The sequence below is a fragment of the Bubalus kerabau genome, chromosome 7, assembly GCF_029407905.1.
Source record: "Bubalus kerabau isolate K-KA32 ecotype Philippines breed swamp buffalo chromosome 7, PCC_UOA_SB_1v2, whole genome shotgun sequence".
Taxonomy (NCBI): Eukaryota; Metazoa; Chordata; class Mammalia; order Artiodactyla; family Bovidae; genus Bubalus; species Bubalus kerabau.
Genome location: NC_073630.1, coordinates 63,956,778 through 63,975,780, shown reverse-complemented (window position 1 = coordinate 63,975,780; position 19,003 = coordinate 63,956,778). Strand labels below are relative to the sequence as shown.

The 19,003-nt window shown below is 47.1% G+C and overlaps 1 protein-coding gene across 29 annotated transcripts in view; it reads left to right on the top strand.

Moving 5' to 3' along the window:
• The window catches only part of APBB2 (amyloid beta precursor protein binding family B member 2), a 377,507-nt gene that overhangs the window by 284,946 nt on the left and 73,558 nt on the right, over nt 1-19,003 (top strand). The window lies entirely within an intron of this gene.

Sequence of the window (19,003 nt, the reverse complement as noted above, 5' to 3'; positions counted from 1 at the left end):
CCCTGAATAATGTGAAGTTCTCTCTCCCTCCTCCTGTCCTTTGCCACCAGGAACTCCTCTCTGCTCCTATCTGTGAGTCTCTGTCATCTTTCTTACTACCATCTCAAAGCTTTGTGACAGCATCCAGTCTGCAGAGTCACATCTCCTCTTAGAATTTTGGGGATCCATTGCCCTGCAGCATTCTCTGGGCCCCCCATGGTTATTTTGTGTGATCACTAGGGTGAATCCTAGAGTGGTTTCCAGTTTCTGAAGTTACAGGGTTCCTTAAGGCTCCCTCTTCCCTTGTGTCCCCCCACTCACAGGACATAATCTGAGTTACTTGAGACACTGGCGTGTTACCCACTTGTGAGGAGGGGCCACAAGAAGTCCTTTTGGTCTGTCCGTCTTGGCTGTAGTCCTAGATACATCTGTTCCTCAGATATGTTGTCATCTCTGGGAGTAGGTTTTCAGCCTTTAAAAGCCTACTTTGGTTTTTGCTGGTCTTTGCTGGAAATTTGCTCCATTTTAATTTTTCAGCTCTGTGTACATACATTCCTACCCTATGAATTCAATAGAGCTAATTTTAAGCAAAGCCTTTAAAACAACTACTTAGAACTCTTTTTTCTTCTTGAATTGCTGTAAATGACTTGGAAGAGCATCTGCTCACACTCCCTTCATCTTTGCATCGCGCTCTGGTGCCAGTTGGTCAGGGACCATCTCAGCAAATGGTCGTGACTAAGGAAGACTTTGATGAACGACCTTCCATGCCCACTACTCCCCCCACAAGGCAGAAACTCATTCTTGTTAGCAGCAGCTCTGCAGCACTCTCGGGACTCGAGTTTACTTGTTTATAAAATGAGGTGGCTGGGTTCCAGGTCCCCAGGGTCCTTATGTGCTAGGCTCTATGCTGTGGGTAAAGGCTCTTCCCGTGTGCATGCTGTGTAGACTTCTAGGAGTCCGCTTTGCGAGCGAGGATCTGGTAAATCTCCCTTTAGGGTTGATCAAACCAACAGCTTTGCTTCTAACTGCGGTCTTTGTAGGTCTTCACACTCTATGAGTTCACTGTGTTCATCTCAGACCCTTTGTAAAAAGTTGCAGATATTTTGTTTCTTGGTGAGCAGTGCAGTTTTAAAAAAAATCTTTCTTATAAGCCAACAATAAAAACTACAATCAGTCCCAATAATGATGATGAGTATAGCTTTTGCGTGCATGCTAAGTTGCTTTAGTCGTGTCTGACTCTTTGCATCCCCATGGACTGCAGCCCGCCAGGCTCCTCTGTCCATGGGATTCTCCAGGCAGGTATACTGGAGTGGGTTGCCATGCCCTCCAGAGGATCTTCCTAACCCAAGGATCAAACCTGCCTCTCTTGTGTCTCCTGCATTGCAGACAGATTCTCTACCACTAAGCCACCAGGGAAGCTGGAGTATAGCTTTTACCAAACACCAAATACTGTGCAAAGCCTATATGACACGTATGAACTCATTTAACCCTCATAGTGATCATATTCTGTGCTTGGGGCAGAGAAGACTGCAGAGCAAGCCTCTGCCTTCTTGTAATTTGTGTTATGGTGTGGGGAGAGAGAGAAATAGCAAAAGACAGCAGTGTCCCAGCCTTGCCAACCCCAGGTCTCCAACTCTCAGCCTGGAGGGTGCAGCCTGTCTCCTGACCTCAGGTTCTCTGCACTTTCTGTTGGATCAGCAACCCCTCTAGAGTTCACATAGTCATCTTGCTTTCCCTGCAAGATAAAATAGCCAACTTTACATGCAGAACTTGGGTATTCATTATGGTTTTACTCTATGCTTACTCTGCAAATAAGGCTTCTCAACTCTGCAGCAGCAGAAATAAAATCAATAGTGTAAATCAACCATGTGGACCATACAACTTGCCTCTCGATCTTCTCCAAGACTCCCATAGGGGAAAACTAAAATATCATTCACGCTTCTGGAGAAGAATAGTTTCCCAGGAGTGAGGACATCTGCCACTTCTCTGCAGAAATAGGAACAGCTCCTGCCAGCCTCGCTGCTGGGCCTGGCTGGGCGTGGGCTCTGACTCAGGCTCTGAGAGTGTGGGCCATGAGCCGATGTTTACTGCCGCAGACTCAGCTTCTGTTGGCATTCGAGTGTCTCCAGCAGCAGAAGTTCCCTTTTGTCCCACTGTCCCACCAGGAGAAGTTTCTGTGGTTACTGTCAGATCAAGGTTCTTGGAGATGTTTCGTGGTGACTCTGAGATCTCCCAGGCCTTGGGCTGCAGCAGGCTGGGCCATCTGCGGGAGGCTGCTACTGGGTGTTTGGCTGGTGGAATTTGAAGTTGCTCTAGCTGGAAGGGCCAGGCATCAGGTTTAAGAAGTGCCCCCTTCTGCCCATATCCCACCTCCCTTTGTAAGAAATCCACCGTTACATAGCATATTAGAAATCATCTTCTGTGGAAGCTTTTGAATTTTTGAGCGGTTGAAGTATTGAATTTTTGTCCAGTGTTGCTTGGATGAGTGTAGGAATGGTCCAAGTCTTACTCTCCAAAGACTCAGCAGGCCTGCTCCATGTCCAGAGGGACCCATCTAATGAGCCTGTCCTTGTAGGATCTCAGTGGTCTTCAGCTCAGAGTCAGGATTGGGACAGAGGGCCCGTATGACAAGGAGGTGTCCAGATCCCACTGAGGCCTAGAGGGGACATGAGCACCACACGCTGCTCTGGGACAGGACTCCCAGACCTGCTGGGAGCCCGTGTGTCAATCAGGAAGCAACTGGAAGCCCAGAGAGAAGGGCTGCAAACACAGCCAGGACTCGGGTTTTTCCTCGGTCATGTGTACCAGAACCCTTGAATGTGGGCTGCTGGCTGGAGGGCTGTGTGAAGGCCCCACCAGGTAGTGAAGATGGGACTCCTATTAGACCAATAAGGATGGATTGGACACTGGGCACAGATTAGCCTATGGAAGGATTGGCCCTCTGGTCTCAGAATGGAGGCACTTGGAGGTGAGTGATATCTGACCCTAGCTCACCTTACTGGCTAAATGGATATTTTTATATGACTTTTATGTCAGTGTTGGTGGCTTAGTTGCTAAGTCATGTCCAACTCTTGTGACCCTATGGACTGTAGCCTGCCAGACTCCTCTGGGAATTCCCAGGCAAGAATACTGGAGTGGGTCACCCTTTCCTTCTCCAGGGGATCTTCCCAACCCTGGGAACAAACCTGGGTCTCCTGCATTGCGGGTGGATTCTTTACTGACTGCGCCACCAGGGAAGCCCTTATGTCACCAGGCATGGCCTAGATCAGATTGGTTGAAAATTCAGAGATAATCATAATCATAATAATAATAATAGCCAACACATCGAAGACTGACCAAGTGCCATTCTAAGCACATTAGAGGTATCGCACCATTTATCGCTCCCGACATTCCTTAGGTCATAAGACTGTCCTTGTCTCCATTTTGCAGGTGAGAAAGCTGCATCACTCAAGAATTAAGTGGGGAGCTGGAATTCAGACATAGGTGCTCAGGCTTCAGAGTCCAGGCTCCGTGCACTTGCCATAGTCCAGGCTCCACTTGCTCTGTGCTAGGCTCTCTGCCTATTCAAGGCGGAATTCTCACCAGCACCTGTGGAGTTATCCCTCCACAGAGGCAGACACTTAGATCAATTAACTAGCCAAGGGAGCAGCCAGAGAATAGCGGTCCGGGCAGTTCCATTGCTGTCTTGCCACCGTACTCCAGTCTGTCTCCAGCTCCAGTGTCTTCATTTGACAAATGTTTATTGAGCGTGTAGCACATGTCAGGCCCTCTTTGGGGTGGTGGGCGTTCAGAGGTCCACAGAAGAGGCTTGTGCTTGGGGACCCTCCTGTGGATGGAGTGCTCTGTTTCCAGAACAGGTAATGCTGACAGCGGGGAGGTCCAGCCGGTCCCCAGATGTGTCCCTTTGCTGAACTTCACTGAGCTGGTTTCCTCTTCTGTAAAGTCAAGACAACACAGCAGTCTGCCTTGAGAACTACGCCTCAGATCACGTTGTGGCTGCTGCTTATTTACCGTGTGGCCCGAGGTGATTCTGCTTGGTTCTCCAGACTCGATTTCTCACGTGTAAAATAAAGAACTGCTGCTCTGTAGGATTGTGAACTCGTGTTGTGCTACCTGTCGTATGCTGCGAAGCATTGCGAAAGTGATCTGTAAATGTCAGGGCTGCCTTGCTTTCCCTGCCAAGCCCAGGCTCTTAATTTTATATATTAATACAAAATACTCAGCCCAGAGAAAGCACTGGCTAAACAGTGACTGCTAGAGAGACGATGACGACTGCATATAAATTTGTTGGATGCACTGTACTTGCAGGTATGTTTAAACATGCACGTACATCTAATTTGTTCTGTGACATCGTGGAAACACTGGGCCAAATTTTCTGGTTGAACCCACCTCCACTCAACTTTTCCATTGATAAAAATAGGCCTCCAAATGCCAGGCTGGCTCCTGTGCAGGAAATGACTAATACAATCCACTGTTTACGTATTATATCACATCCTGGAGGCCTGTGTCTCGCACTCGCTATCAGTCTCCAAGTAGCCCCTAGGATGTTGAGGCAGGCTCCTCTGCTTGCCTCTCTACTCAGCCTGCGGTCAGTGGGTGGTCAGAACTGAGTGGATTTCCTCCAGAGGATGAATCTTCTTGTGAGCCAGGCTGAGCAACCAGTGAGATAGATGTACACTTTTCTCTGTAAATGAGTAAATTGGCATTATGGTGTTTGTTTTTAAACATATTTAAATTCCTCATAATGTCGTAAGTCACCCTGTTCAGTAATAGATAAGCGACCGTCACTGTGGACATTACCAGGAGATGCTGGCCTGTCTTCAACTGAAGGAACCTTTCACGTAAGAGAAAGAGCAGGACCCTGGCTGAGGGGCCCAGAGGCCTCAGCCCCACACTGGCTGCCCCTTGGTCCCTCCCGCAGGTTGTTGCTGAGTCTGACCACCCTAGGACTTCCTAGAACACGATGTGAGCAGCAGTACAATGGCCTGGAGGGATGAGAGCACGGTCATCAGGCAGTTGATTAAATTTTTTTTTTGCTTTACCTCAGTGGAGACTCCTTACCCCCAGGGATCGGAGTTGGGGGTTGGGAGGGAGAAGTGTGGCGGCGCCCCGTGGTGGACAATGTGAGCAAAAGCACCTGGACCACCTTCCGCCTTGTGGTCCCCTAGACCTCTGACCATCGGAAGCAGAGCCAGCTGGAAGCCATAAATCGAGGCCTGAGGGGGCTTGAAACCCTCATTCCCTGTTCAAGCAGATTTTCCTTCTTCTCCGCATGTTCCCACCCTTGAATCATCTGGGGCCTTTCAGAGTAGGACCAGGCCTCCTGATCTCTGGTATCAGCCTCCTGTGGCCGACCTAAGAATGAGGGGGAGGGGCTGTGCACAGGCGCACGCCTGTTGGGTTGAGGGAGGGGTTGTGGGCCCTCTCTGAGGTCTTTGGGCGTAGAGTGAGGTTTGCCTGCCCCCCTCCCTCTCCCCAGTTTAAGAAAACCAACGTTGTTGCTGCTCCTAGGAGACAGCCTGGCGTGGTGATAGGAATTTGTAGGTACATAAACTGATGCTGAAGCTAAGACTCTAATACTTTGGCCACCTGTTACAAAGAACTGACTTATTTGAAAAGACCCTGATTCTGGGAAGGATTGAAGGTGGGAGGAGAAGGGGACAACAGAGGATGAGATGGTTGGATGGCATCACTGACTCAATGGACATGAGTTTGAGTAAAGTCTGGGAGTTGGTGATGGACAGGGAGGCCTGGCGTGCTGCAGTCCATGGGGTTGCAAAGAGTCGGACACGACTGAGTGACTGATCGGAAACAGGTTTGAATACCAGTTTCATTATATGCTAGCTGGTTGCCTGAACTTTATATACCACTGTATGAATCTACTTCACACAGATCGAGTGGCTTAAACAACAGAAACTAATTTTCTCACACTCTGCAGGCTGGAAGTCCAGCGTCAAGGTGCTGGCAGATTTCATTTCTCCCAGAGCCTCTTCTTGGTTTGCAGACGTCAGCCTTCTCTCTGTGTCCCCACTTGGCCTTCTCTGTGTGCCCACTTTCCTGGTGTCTCTTTCCTTTTATAAGGACACTAGTCCTACTGCATTAAGCCTACTTTATGACCTCATTTAATCTTACTTCAGAGAAGGCAATGGCACCCCACTCCAGTACTCTTGCCTGGAAAATCCCATGGATGGAGGAGCCTGGTAGGCTGCAGTCCATGGGGTCGCTAAGAGTTGGACACGACTGAGCGACTTGACTTTCACTTTTCACTTTCATGCATTGGAGAAGGAAATGGCAACCCACTCCAGTGTTCTTGCCTGGAGAATCCCAGGGACAGGGGAGCCTGGTGGGCTGCTGTCTATGGGGTCGCACAGAGTCGGACACGACTGAAGTGACTTAGCAACAGCAGCAGCAGCAATCTTACTTACCTCTTTAACTGCCCTGTGTCCATATACAACCACATTGGGCCTGAGAGCGTCAATATATGAATTCTCAGTTCAGTTCAGTTGCTCATATCAGGTATGACACTCAGTTCAGTTCAGTTCAGATGCTCAGTCATATCTGACTCTCTGAGACCCCATGCACTGTAGCACACCGGGCATCCCTGTCCATCACCAACTCCCGGAGCTTACTGAAACCCATGTCCATTGTGTCGGTGATGCCATCCAACCATCTCATCCTCTGTCGTCCCCTTCTCCTCCTGCCTTCAATCTTTCCCAGCATCAGGGTCTTTTCTAAGGAATCAATTCTTCGCATCAGGGGGCCAAAGTATTGGAGCTTCAGCATCAGTCCTTGTAATGAATATTCAGGACTGATTTCCTTTAGGATTGACTGGTTTCATCTCCTTGCAGTCCAAGGGACTCTCAAGAGTCTGCTCCAATACTACAGTTCAAAAGTATCAATTCTTCAGCGCTCATTTTTCTTTATGGTCCAGCTCTCACATCCATACATGACCACTGGAAAAACCATAGCTTTGGATACAATTCAGTCCATAACAGCCACTCTGTGCCTTAGTTTCCCCATCTGTAAAATAGGAATAGTAATAACATCTGTCTCATATGTGGCCATGAGTTGATTAAATATTGTAAAAGAAAGTGCCCCCCACCCCCTGCCCCCACCCCACACACACATCTAACCCTGGTTCCTGACACAGAGTTCCTAAATCCTTTTCAGTTTCCTAGATGATAGTAATGTCTTTTGTTCTAATGATGTGACTCTAGGTAGGCTCCAGAAAGACCAAGCCATGATTAGAAGCTTAGAAGAAGAGATAGAAAGGAAGTTAATGAACAGTCATGCCTATTGGATGACGTTGCTATAAAAACCCCTAAAGTGCAAGGCTTAGAGAGGTTCTGAGCTGGTCAACATGTGGAGGCGCTGGCAGAGTGGCCTGATACAGAGAGAGCCTGGGAACTCCACGCCCTCTCACATACCGTGTCATCGTCTCTCTGCATGCTCCTGAGTTATAGTCTTTAATAATAAACAGGTAATCTAGTAAGTAAACTTCCCCCAAGTTCTGTGAACCTCTCCAGCAAGTTAAACCTGATGAAGAGTCAGGGGGGTCTCCAGTTTATAACTGCTTGGTCAGAAGCACAGTTGACAACCTGGACTTAGTGATTTGGTGTCTGAGGGGTAGGGGTTGGAGCAAGCAGCCTTGTGGGTCTGAGACCTTAACCTGTGGGATCTGACTGTCTCTCTAAGTAGAGAGTGTCAGGCTTGAGTTAAATCGTAGCACACCCCTCTGGTGTTGCAGAGACTTGCTTGGGTGCAGAAGAGCTCCTGCACATTTGATGACTAAATAGGTCAGAAGTGATGTGTTCTGTGTGAGGAGTAAAAGAGAAGTGGATTTTTCTGACCCAATATGTACACACAGGCGCTTATAATAAACGTTGCGTGTGACACTCTTGTCCTCCACCTCAGTCCCCCCTACCCCAATCCCCTCCTCACCACCACTTCACAAGTGTTAGCATTATGTGTGATGACCAGAGTAAGACTTTGCAAAACGTTTTATGTAACCTTAGACTTGCCAGGGCTCCTTTGGGAGTTTCAGTCAGTTCAGTCGCTCAGTCGTGTCCAACTCTTTGCGACCCCATGAATTGCAGCACACCAGGCCTCCCTGTCCATCACCAACTCCCGCAGTTCACCACTGAGTTGGTGATGCCATCCAGCCATCTCATGCTCTGTTGTCCCCTTCTCCTCCTGCCCCCAATCCCTCCCAGCATCAGAGTCTTTTCCAATGAGTCAACTCTTCACATTAGGTGGCCAAAGTATTGGAGTTTCAGCTTTAGCATCAGTCCTTCCAATGAATACCTGGGACTGATCTCCTTTAGAATGGACTGGTTAGATCTCCTTGCAGTCCAAGGGACTTTCAAGAGTCTTCTCCAACACCACAGTTCAAAAGCATCAATTCTTTGGCGCTCAGCTTTCTTCACAGTCCAACTTTCACACCCATACATGACTACTGGAAAAACCATATCCTTGACTAGACAGACCTTTGCTGGCAAAGTAGTATCTCTGCTTTTGAATATGCTATCTAGGTTGGTCATAACTTTCCTTCCAAGGAGTAAGCGTCTTTTAATTTCATGGCTGTAGTCACCATCTGCAGTGATTTTGAAACCCAAAAAAATGAAGTCTGACCCTGTTTCCACTGTTTCCCCATCTATTTCCCATGAAGTGATGGGACCAGATGCCATGATCTTCGTTTTCTGAATGTTGAGCTTTAAGCCAACATTTTCACTCTCCTCTTTCACTTTCATCAAGAGGCTTTTTAGTTCCTCTTCACTTTCTGCCATAAGGGTGGTATCATCTGCCTATCTGAGGTTATTGATATTTCTCCCAGCAATCTTGATTCCAGCTTGTGCTGCTTCCAGCCCAGCGTTTCTCATGATGTACTCTGCGTAGAAGTCAAATAAGCAGGGTGACAATATACAGCTTTGACGTACCCCTTTTCCTATTTGGAACCAGTCTGTTGTTCCATGTCCAGTTCTAACTGTTGCTTCCTGACCTGCATACACATTTCTCAAGAGGCAGGTCAGGTGGTCTGGTATTCCCATCTCTTTCAGAATTTTCCACAGTTTATTGTGATCCACACAGTCAAAGGCTTTGGCATAGTCAATAAAGCAGAAATAGATGTTTTTCTGGAACTCTCTTGCTTTTTCCATGATCCAGCAGATGTTGGCAATTTGATCTCTTGTTCCTCTGCCTTTTCTAAAACCAGCTTGAACATCTGGAAGTTCACAGTTCACATATTGCTAAAGCCTGGCCTGGAGAATTTTGAGCATTACTTTACTAGCGTGTGAGATGAGTGCAATTGTGCAGTAGTTTGAGCATTCTTTGGCGTTGCCTTTCTTTGGGATTGGAATGAAAACTGACCTTTTCCAGTCCTGTGGCCACTGCTGAGTTTTCCAAATTTGCTGGCATATTGAGTGCAGCACTTTCACAGCATCTTCTTTCAGGATTTGGAATAGCTCAACTGGAATTCCATCACCTCCACTTGTTTTGTTCGTAGTGATACTTCCTAAGGCCCGCTTGACTTCACATTCCAGGATGTCTGGCTCTAGGTCAGTGATCACCCATCGTGATTATCTTGGTCGTGAAGATGTTTTTTGTACAGTTCTTCTGTGTATTCTTGCCACCTGTTCTTAATATCTTCTGCTTCTGTTAGGTCCATACCATTTCTGGAGTTTATTTCTTCTCAAAAACGGGTGGAATAACTCATTTACTTGGTTGTGAGAATTAAACCAAATTGAATTAGATAACTAATAAAAAAGTCTCTAACATAGGAGTGCAATAAATGAAAATTCCCTCCCTCGCTCTGAAATCCCATTTAAGCACTAGTGAGAATATTGCTCTTCAACATAATCATGCTTAGAAATATGTTAAAAGCATATGGATGTCATGATTTCATTGCTGTGTAAAAGTGCACATCTTATGTATTAAGTTAAAAGCAAGACACGTTGGTTTCATGATTTCAGTGCTGCTCACGTGTTTTAAGTTAAAAGTCAGAATCCAGCATAATAGCACTATCTCATTCTCCAGCATGAATCCTCCCCCAACCCCACTTTAGGGGACAGGAGGAGGCCATCTGAACTGGCTCATCTGCTGGAGACCACTTGGTAAGGAAGAATGGGGAGATTTTGCTTCCCCTGAGTAAGAGTGAGGAAGCAAAGACACCTCAGCAATGGTTGAATATTCAAAGTATTATGTGCAGAGTCAGATCTCAGCCCTACCCCCCCACCCCAAGTGTGACCTCCCCTTGAGCCTACTCTTCAGCACGTCAGTGGTTCAGACCTGCTGCTGCTGCTGCTGCTAAGTCGCTTCAGTCGTGTCCAACTCTGTGCGACCCCATAGATGGCAGCCCACCAGGCTACCCCGTCCCTGGGATTCTCCAGGCAAGAACACTGGAGTGGGTTGCCATTTCCTTCTCCAATGCATGAAAGTGAAAAGTGAAAGTGAAGTCGCTCAGTGTGTCCAACTCTTAGCGACCCCATGGACTGCAGCCTACCAGGCTCCTCCGTCCATGGGATTTTCCAGGCAAGAGTACTGGAGTGGGGTGCCATTGCCTTCTCCGGTTCAAACCTGGGTTCCCTTAAATCTCAGAACAATTGCTTTCTCCATGTGGTAGAGCGGTGCCAGTCAGCAAGCACTTTTTATAAAGCCGAGGGAGCAGTTGCAGAAGAGTCATCGCCTGCTGGAATGGCACAGAGAGAGGGTGAAATCAAGGTGCAGGGCTTTGAAAGAACCCTTACATTTTCATTTAAGGATTTAAAGTTACCGAAGCCTTAAATCTCAGAAACCTGCATGACCCCACGCTGTACATGAGAGACGACTTAAAGGCACCACCTCTAAACTGCGGCACATCTTTCCCCACTTCCATTAGATAACTTAGCTCTGACTCCATCACTGTGCATGCGCTGAGCATTTCCCAACTATAGGGAATGTGGTTGGTATTCCTGCCCCTGACCTTGGAGGTCTCTAGAGTATTTACTAGGGACGGAGCCTGTTATTTACTAGAGACAGAGATGACCTGGGCTGGGAACCCCCCTCCATGAACTGACCACCAGTAAGGGGTGGTGAGCAGGCAGGCAGGCAGAGAGGTGGGCGTTGGAGACGAGATTTCAATTACAGGTCAGTTGTTGGTGCCTGGCACGCTATCAGCACCAGATGCGTGTTAGTCATTGTGATGAGTGTCCACGTTGACAGCATAAGCTGTCAGCATAGGATATTAGCATAGGACGAATTTTTCCAGTAGAGTGATCTTGCCCTGAAAAGTAGGAAAGAGGGAGCGTTAAGTAAGCGGTGCTAGCGGGCCCACGGCCCCAGAGGGCGGGTGTCTTGTTTTCTGCTTGGTTGCTCACCACGTTGCAGACAGTCTGGGGAGAAACAGCAGGAACAGCTGATGTGCTCATTGGGGTCAGTGTAGAAATGCTCTTTGGGTCCTTCCTGGCTGCCCAGGTTGTTGCCAGGCTGAATAATTAATCAGGCTGAGTCCTTGCTTCAGCCGGATGGAGAACTAGGTCAGGCTCCACTCCAGAGTCCCCAGGCACCTCTCTGGTGGAGCCCACCAAGATGCTGAATTTAGAAAGCATTTCAGTGTTTCCAGGAAAACCAGTGGCAGGTGAAGCCTAATTTTGTTTCAAACTGTGTCCATAATGACAGTGATCTACATTCCTGTATATCATGACCACAAGCTCTGATTTGCTGAAGATTTCCCTGTGTGTTCTGGAAACCACAATCTAAGGAAGATATTTGGAACCCTGAAAAGCCTGTGCATTTTTAGACAACACTCTGAAAGTCATTTGAGGTCACAGCCCTTTGTTTATTACTGGCTGCCTTATTTCTCAGCAAAATCTGGACTGTCCTATAGGCAAAAATCAGGTCCATGCCATCTCTGATGCAGAAACTGAGGAGGGGAAGGACAGAGGACAGTTCCAGATTCTTTGAGAGACATCCCAGGATATAGGCTCTCAAATGTGATGACTATATCCTAGATGGTTACCTTACGGCAGCCATCAATATGAAATAAAAATGGATTCTCTCTCAGTTTCTCTGCAGGCTGTATGATTATTCAAAAGGTCCTTCCTCATAGTCACATACAACAAGAATACATATATTTTTTTCCCACCTGACCCCAAGAACACAGATATAAACAGCCTCTGTACAGCAGCTCTGTGTAGCTCAGGCAGCAGCGGAATCTCTATGTTCTTAGGATGCAGGCGAGACAGGCTTGAGTCCCTGTCTCACATCCTGCAGAGTTCATGGGTCCACCCTCACCCCGGCACCCCCGCCAGTTCTGCCAGTTACCGGGCTTATATTTCTCTTGTGTTGACTCCCAGTGCTCCACTCTGAGGCTTTTGCCACTACTCTCCTCTGCCAAGCATTTACCCAGGGCAGGAGTCCACCCTTCTCTTCATTCCTGATGATGTCAGCCATCTCTCTATCAGGCTTTTGCTGGAGCATCAGGGGTAATATAGAGGAGGTTTACGTTGCATCAGAAGTTAGTCACTGGTTTTCAAAACTGGGTATTGGACTTCCTTCACCTTTATAAGTCATTCAGGCACTACCTGCCATTTCAAAACTTCCTCAGAGGCTCTGCAGGCCTTTCTCACTGCTCCTCTCCCATTTCCCTTTCTCCCCTAAACTCCTGACCCTTTCTTATGTAGAGCCAGCTAACCATTTTCCTCATCCACTTCTCAAAAAAGAACTCAGATGCCTGCTACTCAGCTTTTTCTACCTTGAATGCATGTTACCTTAATTAATGTTTTGATGAGTTGAGTACTCTGATTTCCAAACTCCTTGGGATTCTTTTAAAGTGTTCTATATTCCCAGAACCTTTGGACAGCTTTGGATCCTCTTTCCATTACATGCAAACACACATAATTTTGGATATATTTGTAGGAGATTTAGAACTTCTTGAAGCCCATCAGTGGATCTCCAGGGTCCATGGACTCTTAGATGGGCTCATGAGATGATGGAGCCTGGGGGCTTTCTTCCCCACCTTCTCCCCAGGCCTCAGGCCTCTCCCCATCCCCAGCCACCCAAGGTATAGCCGTAGTAATGTTTGATCATAAGTTGGAAAAATGAAACAGAATTGACTGACTGACTCTTGGTGGAATTCCCTAGTCCTGAAGCTTTTGACTGGGCTTCCCAGGTGGATCAGTGGTCAAGAATCCACTTGCCATTGCAGAAGCTGAAGGAGACACGGGTTCGATCTCTGGGTCAGAAAGATCCCTGGGAGGAAGAAATGGCAACCCACTGCAGTATTCTTACCTGAAAAATCGTATGGGCAGAGGAGTCTGGAGGGCTACAGTCCATGCAGGGCTACCGTCCATGGGGTCTCAAAGAGTCAGACACAACTGAGTGACTCTGCATGCGTGCATGACACTTTTGAAAGGGATCAGTATGCCTTCCTGTTCAGTGGCTCTGTCTTGTCTGACTCTGCAACCCTTTGGACTATAGCCCACCAGGATCTTCCCAAGCTAGGGACTGAACCTGCATCTTCTGTGTCTCCTGCATTGCAAGTGGATTCTTTACCCCCTGAGCCAGAGACCTTGTGAAAATACCAGCCACCTTTTCTTGAGCATCCACTTTGGGCCAGGTCCTGTTCTTACCATCAGGCTTCCCATTAATCATGCCAGTACCCCTAGGTGGTCCATACCACCAACCTCACTGCAACAGGTGAAGAGACTGACGCGTACCAAGGTTTAGTAACTTGGCTCCAATCACACCGCTTATAGTAGCCAACGTGGGATCTGCTCCCATGTCAGTGACTTGAAAACCTACGCCCTAAACCACTGTCTCACGTCCCCTCCCCCACGTACCACTGTACCTTACCCGTTGTGGTTTGTGTCAACAGAGCTGTGCGCCCTCTGGTGTCACAGCCAAATGAATACACCCTTCCAGTTTTTTGAAATACTACTCAGAGCAGAGCGTTTGGCCTCTCGGGTTCACTGATGTGCCTCCAGTACTTGGCATATCACAGTTGTCAGTAAATCTTTGTTAAATGAATAAACCCATCCGTCCTACAAGGCTCAGCTCAATACCATATCCTTCAGTGAGTTGTCCATGGTTCCCTCTCGCTGAGTTTAAAGACTCCCACCGCACACGGGTGCCTCTCTGTCCCCGAATTTCTCATCGCCATGCAATAGATTCCTGCTTTATGTCTACTCTACATCCTGCTCATTTCCCTACAGGCACTCAATAAATGTTTACTGACTTCTATAGACAGTTGGTATTGTGCTACTTGGCAAACTCTGCCCAGTCATCCTCACAATACGCACAGGTTACTGTGAGACAGGGACGCCAGTGTCCTTGTTTTACAGGTGAGGAAACTGAGGCACAGAACGGTTAATGAGCATGCCCAATATCACACATAGCAAGTGGCAATCCTGAGATTTGAACCTAGATCTGCCTTTTAGGATCAGTGGTCCCCAGACCTGCAACTTCAGCATCACCTGGGAGACTATTACAAATTCAGGTTTGAGGGCCCTACCCTGGCCCACGGAATCAGAAACTGTGGGGATGGTGTCCGGTTTTCTGTGTTTTAACAGAGCCTTCTGAGTGTTTTAGTTGTGGCTGATATCAGTTAAAGTAGAGAAATCTTTAAAATCCACACATAAAAGTTAAAATATATCAATAACATAATAAATGTTTATTAGGCTCTTGTTATATGCCTGATATGCTAAAGGTTTTACCTATATTATCTCAGTCCAACAACAGTACTATAAAGTATAAGTGAGTGAAGTTGCTCAGTCGTGTCCAACTCTTTGCGACCCCATGGGCTGTAGCCTATCAGGCTCCTCCATCCATGGGATTTTCCAGGCAAGAGTGCTGGAGTGGATTGCCATTTCCTTCTCCAGGGGATTTTCCCGACCCAGGAATCAAACCCAGGTCCCCCACATTGCAGGCAGACGCTTTACCGTCTGAGCTACCAGGTACTATTATTATCCCCATTTTACAGATAAAAAAAATAAGTCTTAGAGACCAGTGATTTCCCCAAAGTCACTAGCTGGTAGGTACAAAGTCGCGACCTGAATCTAGATCCGCCTGATGACACAGACCCCTGAACCATTCATTACTCATTTTTACCCTTTTGGTAAAGAGCTATTGAAGAATGAGCATCAGGGTACAAATGTTGATTTTTTTAATTCCTAGTTTGAAAAAAGTGTTTAAAGAGTCAGATTGATTAGATATTTGATTACATATTTGGATTGAATATTTTGAGTTCCTCCTATTCTATGAGGGTTTATTTGGAAAGCTGATTGTATATTAGTTATTTCCTGACTTTAAGGAAAAGTGGTGGCTATAAACCTCCCTGGCCACACGGGGGCAGCACCAAGTAGCACAGGTTGCTCTTTGCTGCTTGGTTCTTTGGGAGGAAATAGAGCTGGCTTCTTAGTGGAGCTTCTCCCACACACATCCATTTCCTCTTACTGTGGCCGTAGGGACCAGTGGTGAAGTTTTTCAGATCAGAAACTAAATTACAGCAGTATTGAATACATACAGAAAATTAATTGTATTGTGAGGAATTTGTTTTTTGAAATCCATGCACTCAAAGACAAAAAACAGCCAGTATTCTTTTTCACCTGCCTTAATGTTAATAAATTCTTTGAGTATTCACAGACTATAGGATTCTGTAATAGGCTGTATAAAAAGTGGGGAAATGTGTTCCTGGCTTCTAGTTTTAGAGCATAGCACCATCCCACAGTAATGCTGGTGTCTTAGGGTATTCCCTGTTCACCACCCCCGCCACACACACACACACACTCACACACACACACCCTGCCATGTTGAACCCACTTCCGCCTGGGCATATCTCATGCATATGATACATTCTAACCTCAGTCTCTGTGCCAGAGGGTGAATTCACTGGAATTTTGACTAGAGTGACTGTAATTTATTGTGCAAACTAGGACACTTTTGAGAATAAAAGGAGCTGCTCTTAATGATTTTTCCAGAAAACAAACATAAACCAAAACCATCCTGGGGATAGTTGGAACATGGGGATCACGCTAACTACAAATCTCCTAATCTCCTCTCATTTTCTCCCTTGGCTGACTCCCTCTAAGGTGTGTGTGGCTCTGTAAGCATTTGCACTCTCACTCATTGGCAGTCATTTGCACTTTGACTCAGCAGTGCTCATGGTGTGTTTGCTACCTGTATTATGTTTTTTTCTCCTTGTGAGAACCCTCTGAGGTAAGTATTACTGTTATTCCCATTTTTGCAAATAAAATGAGATTTTGTAAGTTACACAGCCAAGATCACAGTACCTTTAAGTCAGAGCTAAAATTGTGATTTAGGCTGTCCCTGCTCTTGAGCTGGGCTTCCTTGGTGACTCAGATGGTAAAAGAATCTGCCAATGCAGGAGATGTGGTTCCATCCCTGGGTCAGGAAGATCCCCTGGAGGAGGAAATCACTACCCACTCCAGTATTCTTGCCTGGAGAATCCCATGGATAGAGGAGCCGGGTGGGCTATGGGCCATAGGGTTGCAGAGAGTCGGACACGACGGAGGACACATGCTCTTGGGCCAGATACACTCGACTGTACTGACCTTGCTGACTGTCCCTGCGCCTCTTGTGGGCCCAGCCCAGACGGACTCTGCCCCTCCAGCAACATCTCAGGCGTAGGGCAGAGCAGTAAGAGGCCCAGAGGTCACACTGCCTGGGCTGGAAACCCGGGTCCACCGTTTATCAGCCTGTGCTTCACTCTCCTTCCTCTTCTGTAAAATGGACACAGTAACTTAGTATCAACCTGGTAGGGTTGAGGTGAGGAGTAAATGAGTGAATACCTATCAGATGACTTCTAGAACTCACCTAAGGGTGGGACCTGGTTGCCAGGAGAACCCACTGGATTCTAGGGGCTGGAAACTTTCAGTCCCATGCCCATCCCCAAGGAAGGGAGAGGAGCTGGAGATTGAGTTCAGTCACCAGTGGCCTGTGATTTAACCAATCATGCGCATGTAATGAAGCCTCCGTAAAACCCAGAGGACAGGATTCAGAGAGTTTCCAGGCTGGTGCACACGTGGAGGCTGGGGAGAGTGGTCCCTGGGAAGCGCATGGGAGCTCTGCACGCTTCCTCTGCACCTTATCCTGTGCATCTCTTCCTTCTGGCTGTTCTTGAGTTGTATCCTTTTATCAACAACCTCCGGGAGATAGTGGAAGACAGAGGAGCCTGGCATGCTACCGTCCATGGCGTCGCAAAGACACAACTTAGTGACCAAACAACTGCATCAGTGATCTAGTACATAAAATGTTTCTCTGCGTTCTGCTGGCCACTCTAGCGAATAAAGCGAACCCAGTGAGGACGGTCCATCAGAACATTCAAGCTGTAGCTGGTTGGCTAGAAGCTCAGGTGATAACAGGTTTGCAGTTGGCAACTGAAGTTGGCAGGGGTGTGGGGGAGAGGGGGTCTTGTAGGGCTGAGCCCTAAATCTGTGGGATCTGATGCTTTCTCCAGGTAGCTAGTGTCAGAATTGAGCTGAACTTTCAGACACCCTGCTGGTGACTGAGAACTGCTCTTTGGCATATTGGAAAACCTCCACACATTTGGTGAAGGTGGAAGAAATGAGATTTTCCATTATAAGTTGGTGCATAGCAAGATCAAAATGGCAGATGGAAGCAGGGAGATTGTGGTGTTGTGATTTTACTCACCAGGGACTTCGTTGGGAACCAACAAAGAAAAGTTACTGAGCTGCACAGCGCCCCCTGCAGGAAGCAGAAAATGAGTACTTGAAGGCATGGCCCTTGAAGTTGTAGGTCTTAATGAAACGTGGGGAGACGCGCTATGGTGTCCTCCTGCGGCATTTCTCACACGCCCACTTGCGGGAGTAGTTTGTCTCAGGATAAAGGGAGCAGAGCCTCAGAGGGAGCAGCCCTGGCTCCTGTGGCATCTTCCTCCTGGGCAGTGTCTCTCCAACAGATGCACGTTCACACGTGAACTGTGAGGGCATCTCCCAGAACCTTTCCCCAGGACCCGGGGTCCTGAGTAGCTTTTGCGGTTTTTGTAGCGATGACCTTCTCTTTTTGGTATTTCTGTAAGAGGCCTCATGGGCACCGTCAGTGAGGGAGCTGTTCCATTCCACATGGGGTCCGCACCGGGTCCCAGGTACCTCGGTCCTTCCCCTCTAGGACCTGAGGATCCACATTCTGTTACTGTTTTCAGTATTTTGGTGGGATATTTTTTTTGAGAAAGTGACTAACAATTCAGGAAGGTGGCACCCTGTCTGGGTATAGGGGTCTGAGACACAAGGAAGGTTAAACTAGACTGAATGTGGTCACTCTGGGACACTTCACTGCATTTCTTCATTTTGTTATGAAATGCGGTTATGGAAACTTTAGAAGATGCTGAGAGGCAGCCTGTTGGCTCCTTGTTTGCTCCTCCTGTCCTGGGAACGTGGTCCCTTCAATTGATGTGCAGCTCAGGAGGGACCTGCGTCATAGGTTGCCATGGGAGATCACAGTTCCAGCCACCTGGTAAACCCTGGCAGTTAACCGCTAGGTAGATGGCTGTATCCAAATTGCCCTCATATGTCCCATGAACTTATTTATAAATTTTTGGATTTTTAATGTTGCAACATGCATATGATACTTTCCACATTTAAAAAAAATTGAATACCTGAACTTTTAAAAAGAAGATGAGTATGATCTCAAATTGAATATCTCTAAATGATAAAAGAATAAGTTAAATTTGTGCTCTAAGTTTTCTTACAGGTTCATTATTCTGTAGACTTTTCAGGATTTGGTGCTAATAACAAACACTGAGATTTGTTATGATGAACGCACACCCGCACCCTCTGTTTTCCTTCATTTCTGGATATTAGAGAATACATTTTGCCCCATTGCTATTAGAAACAAGTGCCAAACATGTATTTAATTCCTTCTCCCTTCTATTTTCTTTTCCTAGGTGCTTAACAAGTAACAAATCTCAGAGAGGTTACTCTTTGTGAGAACCCTCTGAGGTTCTTAATATTGAAAAATCCTGCCTGATACTAGATAAAAGATACTGATACTGCCAGATTCTAGAAAAAAGAGC